Below are 15,067 nucleotides of genomic sequence, written 5' to 3'. Positions count from 1 at the left end.
ATATGCATGGATTTTTGCAAGCTCCACTCAGATGAATGCAGTTACACTAACTTTTACTACTGTTGACATATGTGAAGAAAAATTATAATGTTACCATATTGCCTAGTGTTTAATCTGGATTCTTAAAAGGAACCTGACAAGTCCCCTATGCCCTCCAAACACCCAGCATTAAAGTATTTATTGTTAAATATCCTACCTAACCAGACCTCTAACCTAGACCCATGTTTTAAAAAAAGACTTTATACTCTTTGCATTTTATATCCTAATTAGGCCTTTGACTAGTTAATGAGGTGTTGTTTTCTCCAGACTAGTCGGCCATTGCAGCATGTTATCACACCCCTGTAGGAGTTATAACATGATTTGCAAGAGGCGGTGTCATTGCCAGCTCTCTGCAAAACTGACACATGTCCGCGGCTTTCTTCATCCACATTATTGCTCCTCTGAAGTCGGCTCTACATTTCCAAGCTTCAGAGGTTCACTGCGAATATTTGGAAGTGTCGACAGTTGTCCTGTGGATGCGTCCTCCCCGACGCGCGTTTCGGTGTGAGCCTGACGTTTGTCAACTAAGCTGTCACTGTAAAACTATTCACAATTGAATAATACACAATTGCAGAATTTATTTGGGTAATATGCACAAAATTGAAGATATATTTACAGTGCTTCTTGGTTTTTACTTGTGACATTTCAATTCATTGAATCTTCTCAAATCGTTGCTGAAAAGAAGCCTGGAGGTCCTAGATATGTACTGATAGGCCGCTATACAGTGCCATGTGTCGACACCCTATATAGTGCCCTATCAGCACACATCTAGGACCTCCAGGCTTCTCTTCAGCAACAGTTTGAGAAAGATTCAATAAATTGAAACGTCGCAACCCATCCTTGAAAAATGTAAAAAAGTTTTTACAAAGTTATTAAAAACGCAATATTTAAAAAAATCACAAAATATAGAACAAAAAAAGGAAAATATGAATCCAATAAATACATTTATTCATGTAAATAAAAAAATACACATAATTGGTATCACCAGGTCTGAAACCTGACCTATAAAACTGTCCCACTAGTTAACCCCTTCAGCCAACACTGTTAAAAAAAATTAATAAAACAACGAGGCGAAAAAACTATGCTTTATCATCATACTGCGAACAAAAAATGAAATAAAGTGTGATAAAAAATGCCAATCGAAATAAAAATGGTATCTCTGAAAACGTCATCTTGTCCCGCAAGAAAAATGCTGCCATACAGCTCGTCATCAGAAAAAAAAGTTATAGCTCTCTGAATAAAGCAATGCAAAAATAATTATATTTTCCATAAAATAGGTTTTATTGTGTAAAAGTGCCAAAGCATAAAAAAAACTATATAAATGTGGTGGTATCACTGTACTCATACTGACCTGAAAAATAAAGTTGCCTTATTAATTTTACCACTCGCAAAACAGCATAAAAAACACCCAAAAATAATTCCTGAATTGCTGTTTTTTGTTTATTCTGCCTCACAAAAGTCAAATTAGAAGCGATCAAAAAATGTCATGTGCCCAAAAATGGTACCAATAAAAATGCATACTCGTCCAGCAAAAAACAAGCTCTTACATGACTATGTCAGACAAAAATGGAAAGATTATAGCTATCAAAATTCGGCAATGCCAATAAAAAGATCTTTAAGTCTGTGACAGCAGCCAGACATAAAAAATGCTGTAAATCTGGTATCACTGTAATCGCACTGACCAGGAGAATAAAGTTGTCTTGTCACTTATACCGCAAGAGGAATGGCATAAAAATGAATGAAACCAGTTCTTCACCTGCTGCTGATGTTTGCATTGTGCAGTTAGGCTCTATTCTGAGCACTTACACCTGGGTTTCTGTGTAAATCTCTGAAAAATGTGATTCAAATGGAATACCCTGTGGAAAATTCCCTTAAATAAGGCAGATGCAGGCACTGTGTATTTGTGTTCACTGTACTTGTTGCTGTCAATGATCCGGCGGTGTCCTTCTTTTTGGGTGTGCATAAAAGCACGGCCAATAACAGTTTTGTTCACCTCTGAAAAGAAGGACATCATTGAACAGAGGCCAGATGGAGTCAAGATTAACTCTACAGACTTACTATAGTGAATGAATCACTCGGGGGTCTCATCTGAATCACGTCACTGGGAGATTTAGATGTAAACCCCAATGTAAGTGCTCAGCTTATAGTGCTGGAAAAATGTGATCTCAAATGTTTGTAAAATGTTTCCAGCAAAAGCTTCAAATCAATCCACAAAAAAAAGTCCCCGCCCAGCTCCATCATCTGTTAACAGAAATATAGGGGCTTCCACGTTACTGGTAGTACAAAGGCTCTGGAAAAGCGCTACAGCTCTTTGCCCCACTCCAAAAAAAATGTGGCAAATTCTGCACTCCCAAATCCAAATGTCACCTCTTTTCTGAGCACCACAGTGTGTCTAAACCACATTTACCATCCACGTGTTTGGTGCTTCTGTGGTGACGAGAGCCTGCCTAATTTACAGGTGTATATCTCCGGAAGCATGAGCTGGGCACTACCAGACACTGGGTACTACAAGGTATTGGTAACTGCAACGTACTGGGGTCTACAACATACGGAGATTACAATGGTAGTTTGCAATTTTCACTCAAGTCATTAACATCGACTGCTTACTGTTTCTGGAAAATAACCATGGCCAAAATCGTCACTGCACCTGTAGATAAATTCCCAAAGAGCCAAAGAGGTATAATTTCAAAACTGGGGTCACTTGAGGGGAGATTCTGCTGTTCTATATATGTATATATTCTGTATATGGAGTCTACATACTATTTTAGCAAAATCTGCGCTCCAGGAGGAAAATAGCACTCCGTCCTTCCTGAATTTTAACGTATGGCTAAGCATTACTGTACAGCCACATATGGGATATGTCCATATTCAGTAGAAATTGTGGGACACATTTTGGTGCCATTTTGCTCTATTCTCAGTGTAAAAATGTAAAATCTAGGACTAAAACACAATTTTGGTTGTAAAAATTTAATTATTATTTTTTATTTCCCAATGGTATAAAATTATATGATTGCTGCACCCAAAGATTAAGTAATTAAGAGGTATAGTTTGCAAAATGGGGTCACTTATGATGGGTTTATGCCTTTCTGAACTTTGCACTTTGCCTCAAAAGTAGTTTTTATCCACATATGGGGTATTGGTGTACTCAGGAGTAGTGATGATCGAGTGTGCTCGTTACTCAAGTTTCTCCAAGCATGCTCGGGTTATCTCTGAGTATTTCGGCGTGCTCGGAGATTTATTTTATGTAGACGCAGCTGCACGATTTTCAGCTGCTAGAGAGCTTGAATACATGTAGGGGTTGCCTGTTTGTTAGGGAATCCCCCACATGTATTCAAGCTGTCTAGCAGCTGAAAATTATGCAGCTGCGTTGACATAAACTAAATCTCAGAGCATCCCGAAATACTCAGAGACCACCCGAGTATGCTTGGAGAAACTCAATTAATGAGCCTACTCGCTCATCTCTACTCAAGAGAAATTTCACAACAAATTTTGGGTTCCATTTTTCCCAGTTAACCTTGTGAAAATAAAAAATTGGGGCTAAAAGAACATTTTTGTGGGAAAAAATGTGATTTTTATTTTTTATTTTCATGGTTCAACATTATTAACTTTTGTGAAGCACCTTGAAGGTGCTTAACAAACATCTAGATATATTCCTTGATGGGTCTAGTATCCAAAATGGGGTGACTTGTGGGGGGTTTCCTCTGTTTATTCACATCAGGGGCTTTCCAAATATGACATAACACCTGCAGAACATTTCATCAAAATCTGCATTCCTAAATGACAATCCATCCTTTCTGAGCCCTGCTGTGCACCCAAATAGTAGTTTCCCCCAACATATGGGGTAATTACGTACTCAGGAGAAATTGCATAACAAATTTTGAGGTCCATGTTTTTCTTTTACCCTTTTGAAAATAAAAAAAATTGGGGATAAAAAACATTTTTTTGGGGAAAATGTTATTTATTCTTTCATTTTCCCCACTCAGCATTATAAACTAGTATGAAGCACCTGGGGCTCAAGGTACTCACCACACATCTAGATAGGTTCCTTGTGGGGGCCAGTTTCTAAAATGGGGCCACTTTTTGGGAGTTTCCACTATTTAGGCACAATTAATTAAGTATTCCAGAAAATTTAACATCTAAAAAGTAATATGGTGCTCCTTCCCTTTTGAGCTCTGCCATATGCCCAAACAGTTGGTTACACAACAAATTTTGAGTGCCATTTTTCCTGTTACCCTTGAAAAAATAAAAAAAACTTGGGCCGAAAGTAAAATTTTAATGAAAAAAGTTAAATTTTCATTTTTTACTTACACATTCCATTAATTCTTGTGAAACAACTGAAGGGTTAATAAAGTTGGTGGTCAACTTTAACACTTCCTTAACTTCCTGACAAAAGAAAAATTGTTTCTAAAATTTTACTGATGTCAAGTAGACTTGTGGGAAATGTTATTTATTGATTATTTTGTGTGACATAACTCTGATTTAAGAGCATAAAAATTAAAAGTTTGAAAATTGCAAACTTTTCTCCAAATTTCTCATATTTTCACAAATAAATGCAAGCCATCTTGAACAAATTTTATCACTATCATGAAGTACAATATGTCACAAGAAAAATTCTCAGGATTGAATAACTCTGTTGAAGTGTTCCAGAGTTATAGCCACATAAAATTACACTGATCAGAAATGTAAAATTTGGCCTTGTCAGGAAGATGAAAACACGCTTTGGGGCGTTAAGTTTTGATTAATTTAACTGTTGTTAATGGGTGCACAGATATTCCCAGATAATGCAAATGGATGATCTCTGATCACCTCTCGGACTGTTGTTTCATAGTAATTTGTAACACTGGTCGGGAACTACATTTTGATACATTTGAGAGCAGGAGGATTATTTCCTGTGGACTGTCTTATGCCAATTTCACACGTCCAGATAATTCTGGTACTGGAGAACACAGTACTAAAGTTATCCATGTCCATGTGTCCTTGTGCTGACGTGGCATATCCGTGTGTCACACGTGCGGCAGCCGTATGCCACATCAGGACCACACAGACGGCCGCCGGGAAGCAGCACTACAGTAAGCGCTGTCCCCTGCTTGTGGGGAGCTGTCTGCCATCCATTTTCCCCTGCTCATCCGGTGATCAGCACAAGCCAGGGAGAATGAAAGAAATCCCGACATGATGTCCCCCTATATTTTACAACCAACCAGGCAAAACTCACAGGTGTGGGCTGCTATTCTCAGCCTGGTAAGGGGCCAAAGATATGGCCCCCCAGCCTAAAATCAGCAGCCAGCAGGTGCCCAGAAAAGGAGCATCTATTAGATGCGCCAATTCTGGAGCTTTGCCCGGTTCTTCCCACTGCCTTGTAGCATTGGCATATGGGGTAATTAGGGGTTAATGTCACCTCCCTATTGCAAGGTGACATTAAGCCAGCTTAGTAATTGAGAGGTGTCAATAAGACACCTATCCATTACTAATCCCACAGTTGTTAAAGGTTAATAAAATACTATGCAGTATGAGGCAGCAACTGGTGTTATTTGCGAGGGTCGCTATGTGTCCCCCAGGATGTTCTCAGAAGCTTATTAGATCTGCTGGAATGCAAGGCAGAATAAAGGTAAGCATGAACCTGGTTCAGTTATTTGGCCAAGGAATTGTTCAGGAAAACCCGGTATGGGCTTTTATTTTTTAAACAAATTGCAGGAAGGTAGTGGGGCCAGTCTGTTTCCTCCAGCCCGGATCTTGCAAGTGGCCCATGGTCACAGATTCCAGTTTAGGGAAAAACGTTTGCAGCATAGGGTTGGGTGTGTCAGTGTGGAGTTGCATGGTGTAGAGCAGATAGATCTGCAAGAGCACTACCTGCGTGAGGGAACACAGAGCCCAGTGGAGTGAACTCCTGGCACCCTGTAGCGTAATACAGTGGTGCAGTCGCCCTCGGCAACCGGACACATTTATGGACTGTTTTGTTTCCCAGCTGCGATCTGGAGGATACCGCTTCTTTTGTTTGCAAGTTTGTGGACATTAAACCAACATTTACTTTGAACTTTCCTGGGTCACTGCCTCATCTCTGCATAGTGTGGACACCGCTGCATCACAGCAGATATACAGCACTATAGAATGCTGTATATCAGCCCTGAAAAGTGAAGGCCGTAAATCTTATCGGCCAAACCTGGTGACAGGTTCACTTTAACAAGTTAAATGCAGCTGGCGATCTCTGATATCTGCATTTAACATGGCCTCACCAAAGGCGTGTTACTATTCTTGCCCATCGGTGCCCCTCTGTCTGCAGGAGACCCCTATCATTGTTATTACAGCTCTAGTATGAGCGCTGCAGAATGGTCGGCATTCATAGCAGATCAGTATTTCTGCTACACAAAGCAGGACTAGAGCCCTGCTATGTGTAGCACAAGCGATCAGTTGATGGCAGCTTCAAGTCTCCTAAGGAGAACGTTGAAGCATGTAAAAAGTAGAAAAAAGAGGATTTAAATAAAAAAAAAAAATAGAAAGGTTCAAATCACCCCCGCTTTCAAAATAAAACAATAAAAAATACACATATTTGATATCATCGTGTTCAGAAATGCCCAATCTATCAAAATATAAAAATAATTAATCCAATTAGTAAACGGCGTTATGAGAAAAAATCAAAACGCCAGAATTATGTTTTTTTGGTCGCTGCAACATTGCAATAAAATGCAATAACAGGCTATCAAAACATCAAAACATCGTATCTGCCCCAAGATGGTATCAATTAAAAAGTCAGCTCGTCGCACAAAAAATAAGCTGTCTTCCAGCCCCAGATCTAGAAAAATGAAGACGCAACAGGTCTCGAAAAATGACGTCAATTATATTGCAAACTTTGTATTTTTTTCACCACTTAAATAAAAAAAGTATAGTGTTTAGTATCTACGAACTCGTAATGACCTGGAAAATCATAATGGCAGGTCATCAGGATGATAGGTCATAGCATTTGACTATGGTAAAAAAAAACACAAAAAAACAATTATGGAATTGAACTTTCTTGCAATTTCTATGCATTTTGAATTTTGTTTCCATTTTCCTGTAGACTATATGGCAAAACCAATGGTGTCATTCAAAAGCACAACTTGTCCCGCGGAAAAGTAATGCCATATAAACAGAAAAATAAAAAAACGTTATAGCTCTGAGAAGAATGGGACCAAAATCGAAAACGCAAAAATGGAAAAACCCAGCATCATGAAGAGGTTAAACATTTGTGAAAAAATAGAATACATTTCTGCTGCTAGTAAAATATAGGTAACTAATTGCTATGAAATATCTTTTTCATAATCTCCTGAAAAACAAGACCCAAGACCTCCTTCTCTCCTCCACACTTATTCGCTCCTCACCCAATCGCCTCCAAGATTTCTCCTGAATATCCCCCATCCTCTGGAATTCTGTACCAAAACACGTCCGGTTATCCACCACATTTGGATCCTTCAGAAGGAACCTGAAAACCCATCTCTTCAAAAAAGCTTGCAACCTGTAATGACCACGTAGCCACCTCAACACCATCAGAGCTACTGCAGCCCCCGACCCACTTTCTCCTTTCCCACCATCCTGTAGAATGTAAGCCCGCAAGGGCAGGGTCCTCGCCCCTCTGTACCAGTCTGTCATTGTTAGTTTGCTTATTGTAAGTGATATCTGTAATTTGATGAAACCCCTTCTCATGTACAGCACCATCGAAACAATGGTGCTATATAAATAAATAAATAATTATAATAATAATTTGGAGCGATGAAAATTATGGTTGCGTGAAAAAGCCCTTAAAGTTTAAGTATCAGTATATGTATATATAACTTTTACAAGACCAGTGAATTAATATTTTGCCAAGTGTGAAATAGAAATTCCTAAGTGCATGCCACATTCGTCTCTTGATAGATGCGTCTACATTAACCACACAATGTGTTTCCATTGCCAGAAGGAAAAAAAAATTCAACTCTACGTCTGTCGATACCCATCTGGGTAAACAAGCATACCTTGACAAAATGCTTGTACTACTGTAACTACAAGAATTAGTAAAATAACCATGTACAATAGTAATGACTATAAACCTATCTTCTGTGGTCTAATGTAAATCTATCGGCATAGATTTAACTCTACATTGTCAGTTACAGAAATGAAGACTTAGGACGGCGACATCTAAAAGTCAAATAATATTGGAGTCCAGTAGCTGATACAATATTTCTTACCTGGTTCCCGTTTGCTTTAGAAGCTTCATTAGTGAATGAGTTTTCTAAGCTGCTGCAGTATCTTCACATCTCTTTTACCGAGGGAGGTGTAAGCAATTTCCAGAGAATCAAACTTTGTATGTACATGTCTGGAGCTGTATATTTAAATGAATCCTTCCACAGCCCTGCCCATATCCCCATACCAAAGCTTGACTCAGTGACTACCTAGTCTCACCCACAAAGTTTTGTGATACACACACACAATGCTGCAAGTCTAGAGAAGGCAAGAAAAGAAGAATAAAAACTGCTTAATAATCTGCACCACAGTCCAGGTCAGTGACTTATTACATTGCCGTGTTCACAAAGTTTTGTTAGTTTTTTATTTTAACATAAATATAATTTTACAAAATGCATCTGTATATTATATATCGACTAGAAAGGTAGGGCAGAGTACATTGCTGTCGCTTACTTTTGTGCTTTCGCTTATATTACTCATCTAATTAGTGATTTGCACAACCATTCTCATCGCCTGATTTCATCTTCTGCTCAGCAACTGAAACTCATTTCAATGTCTTTGTAAATTTATATTTTAGCTTTCACTAAGCTGGAGAATTATCATATGTATAAAAGGTAGCACTCATATTTTATATTGGGAACCTAGATTGCAAGTATAGTCTATCAGCATGTCACAAGCGTTCATGTTGGTGAGGACCTCACCTCTGAAGATCCAGAATTTTTGTCTACATTCACACGTTTAGTATTTGATCAGTATTTTACCTCAGTATTTTTAAGCCAAAACCAGGAGTCAAACTCATATTTTATATTGGGAACTACTGTATCAGCATGTCACATGGGTTCATGTTGGTGGAGACTTCACCTCTGAAGATCAAGAATTTTAGTCCACATTCACACGTTTAGTATTTATTCAGTCTTTTACATCAGTATTTGTAAGCCAAAATCAGGAGTAGAACAATCAGAGGAAAAGTATAATAGAAACACATGCACCACTTCTGTATTTATCACCCATTCCTGATTTTGGTTTACAAATACTGTGGTAAAATACTGTTCAAATACTGAACATGTGAACGTGGCTTAATGGAGAGACAATTGTCCATGCATGGACACTATCAAGTAAAATCAGGGAAATAAGTTCAAATTAGAGGTTACATAGCAAATATTGATTTATGCATCTGTGAATGCATAGCACCTGAATGATCAGAAGCTCATTTTGGAAACTTTTTGAATGGTTTAGGTCATCAAAGAAAATGAATGTGATGAACAACACCTCACATAATACAGTAATTATAACAAGACTTACCGTAACTAAATGTATTCACATATATTAATAACAGAACATTATAAAATTAGAATTTATTGTGATCCCTTACCTTTATACTGAAAGAAAAATCAACACTAGGAAACAAGATTTTTCTAATATTCACACAGCGGCACCGATTGATTATGTAGGACTATGAACTTGGTATATCATAATCACACATTAACATGATAATTGTTAATTGTCCATTCCTTCGTGGTGACAAATTACTGTAGCTCTAATTGCTTTTTTTTTAAGAAGAGTCAATGTAATGACATTCACTATTCTTCAGATTATAGGGCTAAGTTCCGATTGTGTGGAAATGAGGCAGACACTCTGTAGCACATTTGCTTGAGAAAAATCCACTGCGTGTTACAACGCCAGCAAAATGCATAGGATTGTAAGAAATTTCATGTACATGCTGCAGAAAACCAATTGATTACCTTTGTCAAATAGACCGCATACGTAACATGTCTATTAGCCATCAGTGGCCGATACCTGCAGCGTCTATAGTAGCGGAAAGTATATACATGTTCAACGCCATATACTTGAACTCATAAGAAGGAAAGAATGCGTATATTGAACAATTTAGTGAAAATGATCTTTATTCTCAATAAAAAATAAGGGATATAATCCCCATAGCATACATCATACAAAAAGCAAAAAAACGAAAAGAAACACACGCCTGGTAGCCATATATGTGTGTCAATGGTGAGCCAACAAAAAGATAGATGGCACCCTTCTGAGTATGTATAAATCTCGAAAGAACAAAAGCCTGGACCTAAACAACCATATCTTAAATATAAATAATAATGGCCAGACCAACGGTACTGGGGTGCAGGTAGTAAGTGAACACAAATCAACCTAGCATCTATTGTAATAGATAGGATCCGCTGTGACACGGATCACTAAGTACCAGCACACAAATTGGCGGCAGTTGAACAATGATATAGACCAGACACTAATAAAAGTACCTTACCCACACACTCAGAAGATGGAGCCACGACCCCTACGTCGTGGCACCATCTTCTGAGTGTGTGGGTAAGGTACTTTTATTAGTGTCTGGTCTATATCATTGTTCAACTGCCGCCAATTTGTGTGCTGGTACTTAGTGATCCGTGTCACAGCGGATCCTATCTATTACAATAGATGCTAGGTTGATTTGTGTTCACTTACTACCTGCACCCCAGTACCGTTGGTCTGGCCATTATTATTTATATTTAAGATATGGTTGTTTAGGTCCAGGCTTTTGTTCTTTCGAGATTTATACATACTCAGAAGGGTGCCATCTATCTTTTTGTTGGCTCACCATTGACACACATATATGGCTACCAGGCGTGTGTTTCTTTTCGTTTTTTTGCTTTTTGTATGATGTATGCTATGGGGATTATATCCCTTATTTTTTATTGAGAATAAAGATCATTTTCACTAAATTGTTCAATATACGCATTCTTTCCTTCTTATGAGTTAAAATATATCCTAAATTGACTGCGGTTTTGGGTTTGACATCCACAGGATATCAATTTATGCTGCAGATATATGTGAGAGTTTCAACTTTTGTCGAAGAAAAGGTGAGCTATTTGACTTCCTCGCACCTTTTGTACAATGATATCTCTATCAGAAAATACCATGAGGCCTTTCATTACAGGACTGACTGAGGTCAGCAGTAAATGTAATTGTGACCTTTGGATTAGCAAATAGGGCCTCCTGGCTGAACCCCTATATTCGGCCTAATGATTTTTAAAGGCAAATAAGGTCTCCTGATTCCGCACTGCAACACAGTTTTGTCCAAATAATTTGGATTAGCAATTGGGGCACACTGTCTGAACCCACTATATTAGGCCTATTTGCTAATAAAAATAGTCCTAATATAGAGGTTCAGCCAGGAGGCCCTATTTGAAAATGTAAATCATTTGGGAAAAAACTGTGTTCTAGTGAAAAGTCAGGAGGCCGCAGTTGCTCTTAAAAATCATTAGGCCTAATAAAGCGGTTCAGCCAGGAGGCCCTATTTTCTAATTCAAATCGTTTGGGATAAAACTGTGTTGCAGTGAGGAATCAGGAGGCCCCATTTGCTCCTCAAGATCATTAGTCCTAATATAGAGCTTCAGGCAGGAGGCCCTGTTTGCTAATCCAAATCATTTGGGCTAAATCTGCGTTGCAGTGAGTAATCAGCAATCTTGAGTGCTAGCCCGTCACCAACACACCATGGACTTGGATCTCATGGAAGCACCTGACACTTGAGCACCTGTTTGTTGTACTATCTTCAACGTGATGCGCATATTCTTAGGGTTAGAAATAGTGCTGACTACTGGGTTGAACTCTGTTAGATCCATGGTGCAAGAGTAACTTTTGCCAGATGCTTCCCCCTCCTGGAAAAGGACGGGTTTATACTGGAGTATCGAAACCCGCTTGCAGACAATCTGAACAGTGGTAATCCCAAAGACAGCAGCGCTAGCAGGGTACCATGATGCGAGCTGTCTTCACTTCAGCTCCCAGCATAGGGTAACATCGTGAACAATATAGCTGATTCCCAGGAATCGGTACTTGTCACACTGATGACACAGGGATGTCATCCGTGTGTCCTCAGTGTGCACATGTGCGGGACATTTTGTGGCCCGTGTTACTACCGGAAACACTGATGTTTGAAAAAGCCCTTACTGAACTCAGTCATTTACCAAACTTTGGCTGACTTTTGCTGATGTTTAGAAAAACTGCTCTGGAATCTGAATTAAATTAGATCATTTCAAGTGGTGTGTGATGATAATTTTTTTAAATGTGGATACTCCAAGTCTGAGTCTCCATCTGGTGGGTTGCCTGTGGTGGGAGGGGTGTCAGAGGCCCATTATGCTGCTTCTACTCTGTGGAAATTTGATGCTACTTTACTGGTATGTGACAATAATTATTTGAAATGTGGAGAGTCCAAGTAGGGTCGCCTTCATGTGTGTTGTCTGCAGCAGTTGTGCCACATGAACATGTCTGGGGAAAAAAATAAAATATTTGAGCTGTTGCATGAGATATCAAGGATCCAAGCAAAGAAGGTTTACATCACTCTATTAACCACCAGCTTTTAATTGAAACTTAATTCAAAGCTTTAAATGCTGGCACAGGCCCTGATACCTCATGTATGGCCCATGGCTGACTGCTGTGCTATTAGCAAGTTTCTACTGTGTGTCAATTGATGCCACTTTTCATGGTGTCTGCCCCTAATTTTAGCTGTATGGGAAGCTTTTTGTGTTAAGGTGTGGGATATACTTTTGATTTTGCCTCACATTGATTTTAATACGGTACAGGTACATTTGTCTAATTTTTCGGAGAACATGTTTGTCGAACATCGGGATGTTCGTAGAACCAAACTGAATCTTGAAAGTTTTGCTCATCTCTAGTGATAACTCTGTAGCGACAGTAGATAGAATGATAAAACTTATTAACTTTTATATAACACCTACAATAATACAGAAGAATTAACCTGACCAAACTGTAGAGGAATACCAAATAAAAATATTATCTTTACATATCTTTTTTTAAAGGAGTTGTCCACTGCTTGAAAAATGCCTTTGCAATCCTCATGTTTCCTGCTAGTAAAATAAAAACACTTAAACTCTCCTCAGATGTGGGCACTTGCTCTCCCAGAGATTGCATAACATTGATATGTCATGCTATCCCTATTGACCAATCAGCACTGGATTTATTCTCTTTGCACTCAAGCATATCACATACATCTGGAGGAAATGGGTGTTAGGTGTCAAGTTCCCACCGCTGCACAGGGGGGACTCTCGAACCGTGTCCCCTGTAGTCTCCCATTCTCCTTCAGCCGCAGTGGAGCCTGCTCAGCAGTGACGTCAGTCCAAACATCTGGCTCAAGCAGATACTGTGCATTTTGTTACAGCTGCCATTCCAGGCTCATCCTTTGTAACAAGCATTGATTAGAGTGCGTGCGTGCGTGCGTGTGTATATGTATATTGTATATATATCTGTTCTGGTGAAAGCTCTGAATCATTCCCATCCCTAGTGTTGATGAATGCTCATGAATGTTGGAGCTGTCTAGCACCAGTTAGTGCCATCCAGAACCAGGCACAACCTATAGTGTCTAACAGCAGCATTAGCCAGTGCGGCACCATGCGCAACCAGTGCACTTACCTGTCCCTAGTTAGGGTGGTTAGTGGTGTTCGCCAGAGCGGCGCTGCACGCACTCAGTGCGGTAAATCATTATTTAGGTTTTTCCATGGTACCGCAGTTGCGGCGCCAAGAGCTAGTGGTCTAGAGGGACTCTAACCTAGTGTCCTTGGGGCAGAGTCCTCTACTACTAGCGTTCACTCTGCAGTATTGTGGCTCTGTGACGCAACAGGGTTCGCTTCCTTACATTCCGGGTGAAGCTAACCCATGTGTGTTCACATTATACCGCCATATACTGTCCTCCATTACCAAGCAGCAGGTATCATTTCTTCATGGTGGACCCCGGGTTGCAAACGCACCTTATACTATCCCTATAATTATTTGGTGCGTTCCGTCAGCCCTAACAATGAGAGTGCAGCAGTGATCCACCAGTAGCAAGATGTTCATATGTTCAGCACAGCTGAGTCACAATTCTATTTCCTGACCAAGCATGTTATGTGAACATTGCTAGATTTGCAGACTAGTGATGAGAGAACGTGCTCAGATAAGGTGTTAACAGAGCATGTTCATGTCCTAACCCAGTGTCTTCGGCGTTCTCAAAAAATATGTACTAGTCCACACAGCTGCATGTCTCGCGGCTGATAGACATTAGCAACACATGCCTGGATTGACTAACAGGCAGGCAATCCCTGCATGTGTTGCTCATGTCTTATGGCTGCAAGACATACAGCCGTGGGGACTTGAACATAGTTTTCGAGCACGCCAAAAGCACTCGGCTTACACACGAGCATGCTCGGATAACAACTTATCCTGGCCCGTTCGCTCATCACTAATTCACACCTTTTTCTGCCTGTGGATCACTTGTTATATTGTCTTTGTCAAGGTGAATAAATGCTTCTTTAACTAGTGTGTTCCATATTTGTTAAACCTATAGATTTATTGATCTGCAATATAGATGAATTGTGTATTATTCATTACAATTCTATAATATTTATTAAGTCTAAATCATCTAAAAGGTCCTATGCAGTGTTCAAAATGAAAGAGAATCCATCATCTTTCTTAATATGTCTGTTTGATACACAGTCCTGGAGAATAATTTCTTGGAACTTTGCATTGTAATGATTGGGTGTTACCATTCCCTTTTTCCAGGGTGTGTTTCCCCAGACAGTGTGAACACCTCATTGAGAAAAGGAATCGTGCCATCTGTTAGTCTATTATTTCCATATAATTCAACAAGAAAAACAGAAATTATACCATGCAGTTCTCTAGAAATGTTGTATGACTGGCAATGGATTTATTTATTAGAACATACAAGTCAGGAGAGTTAGCCAGTTCTCTTTTACTCTTTCCCAGCTGAGCCAATTTTCATTTTTGTACCTTTTCATCATCTTCTCCTAAGACCCGGGCCATAACTGTTATAATAGGC

At 39.3% G+C, this 15,067-nt stretch overlaps 1 protein-coding gene across 2 annotated transcripts in view; it reads left to right on the top strand.

Annotated features, from left to right (window-relative positions):
* Nucleotides 1-8,400: 8,400 nt before the first annotated feature.
* The window catches only part of LOC143775604 (dual oxidase 1-like), a 325,016-nt gene continuing 318,349 nt past the window's right edge, over nucleotides 8,401-15,067 (top strand). Inside the window, exons 1-2 of one of the 2 annotated variants that reach the window (XM_077263940.1) lie at nucleotides 8,401-8,545; nucleotides 11,044-11,099. The gene's annotated coding sequence lies outside the window, so the exon portion shown is untranslated. The remainder of the gene's footprint in view (nucleotides 8,546-11,043; nucleotides 11,100-15,067) is intronic. The other variant, XM_077263942.1, reaches the window with a different exon arrangement.

The sequence above is a fragment of the Ranitomeya variabilis genome, chromosome 5 (assembly GCF_051348905.1).
Source record: "Ranitomeya variabilis isolate aRanVar5 chromosome 5, aRanVar5.hap1, whole genome shotgun sequence".
Taxonomy (NCBI): Eukaryota; Metazoa; Chordata; class Amphibia; order Anura; family Dendrobatidae; genus Ranitomeya; species Ranitomeya variabilis.
This window is presented reverse-complemented; position numbering and strand designations above follow the sequence as displayed.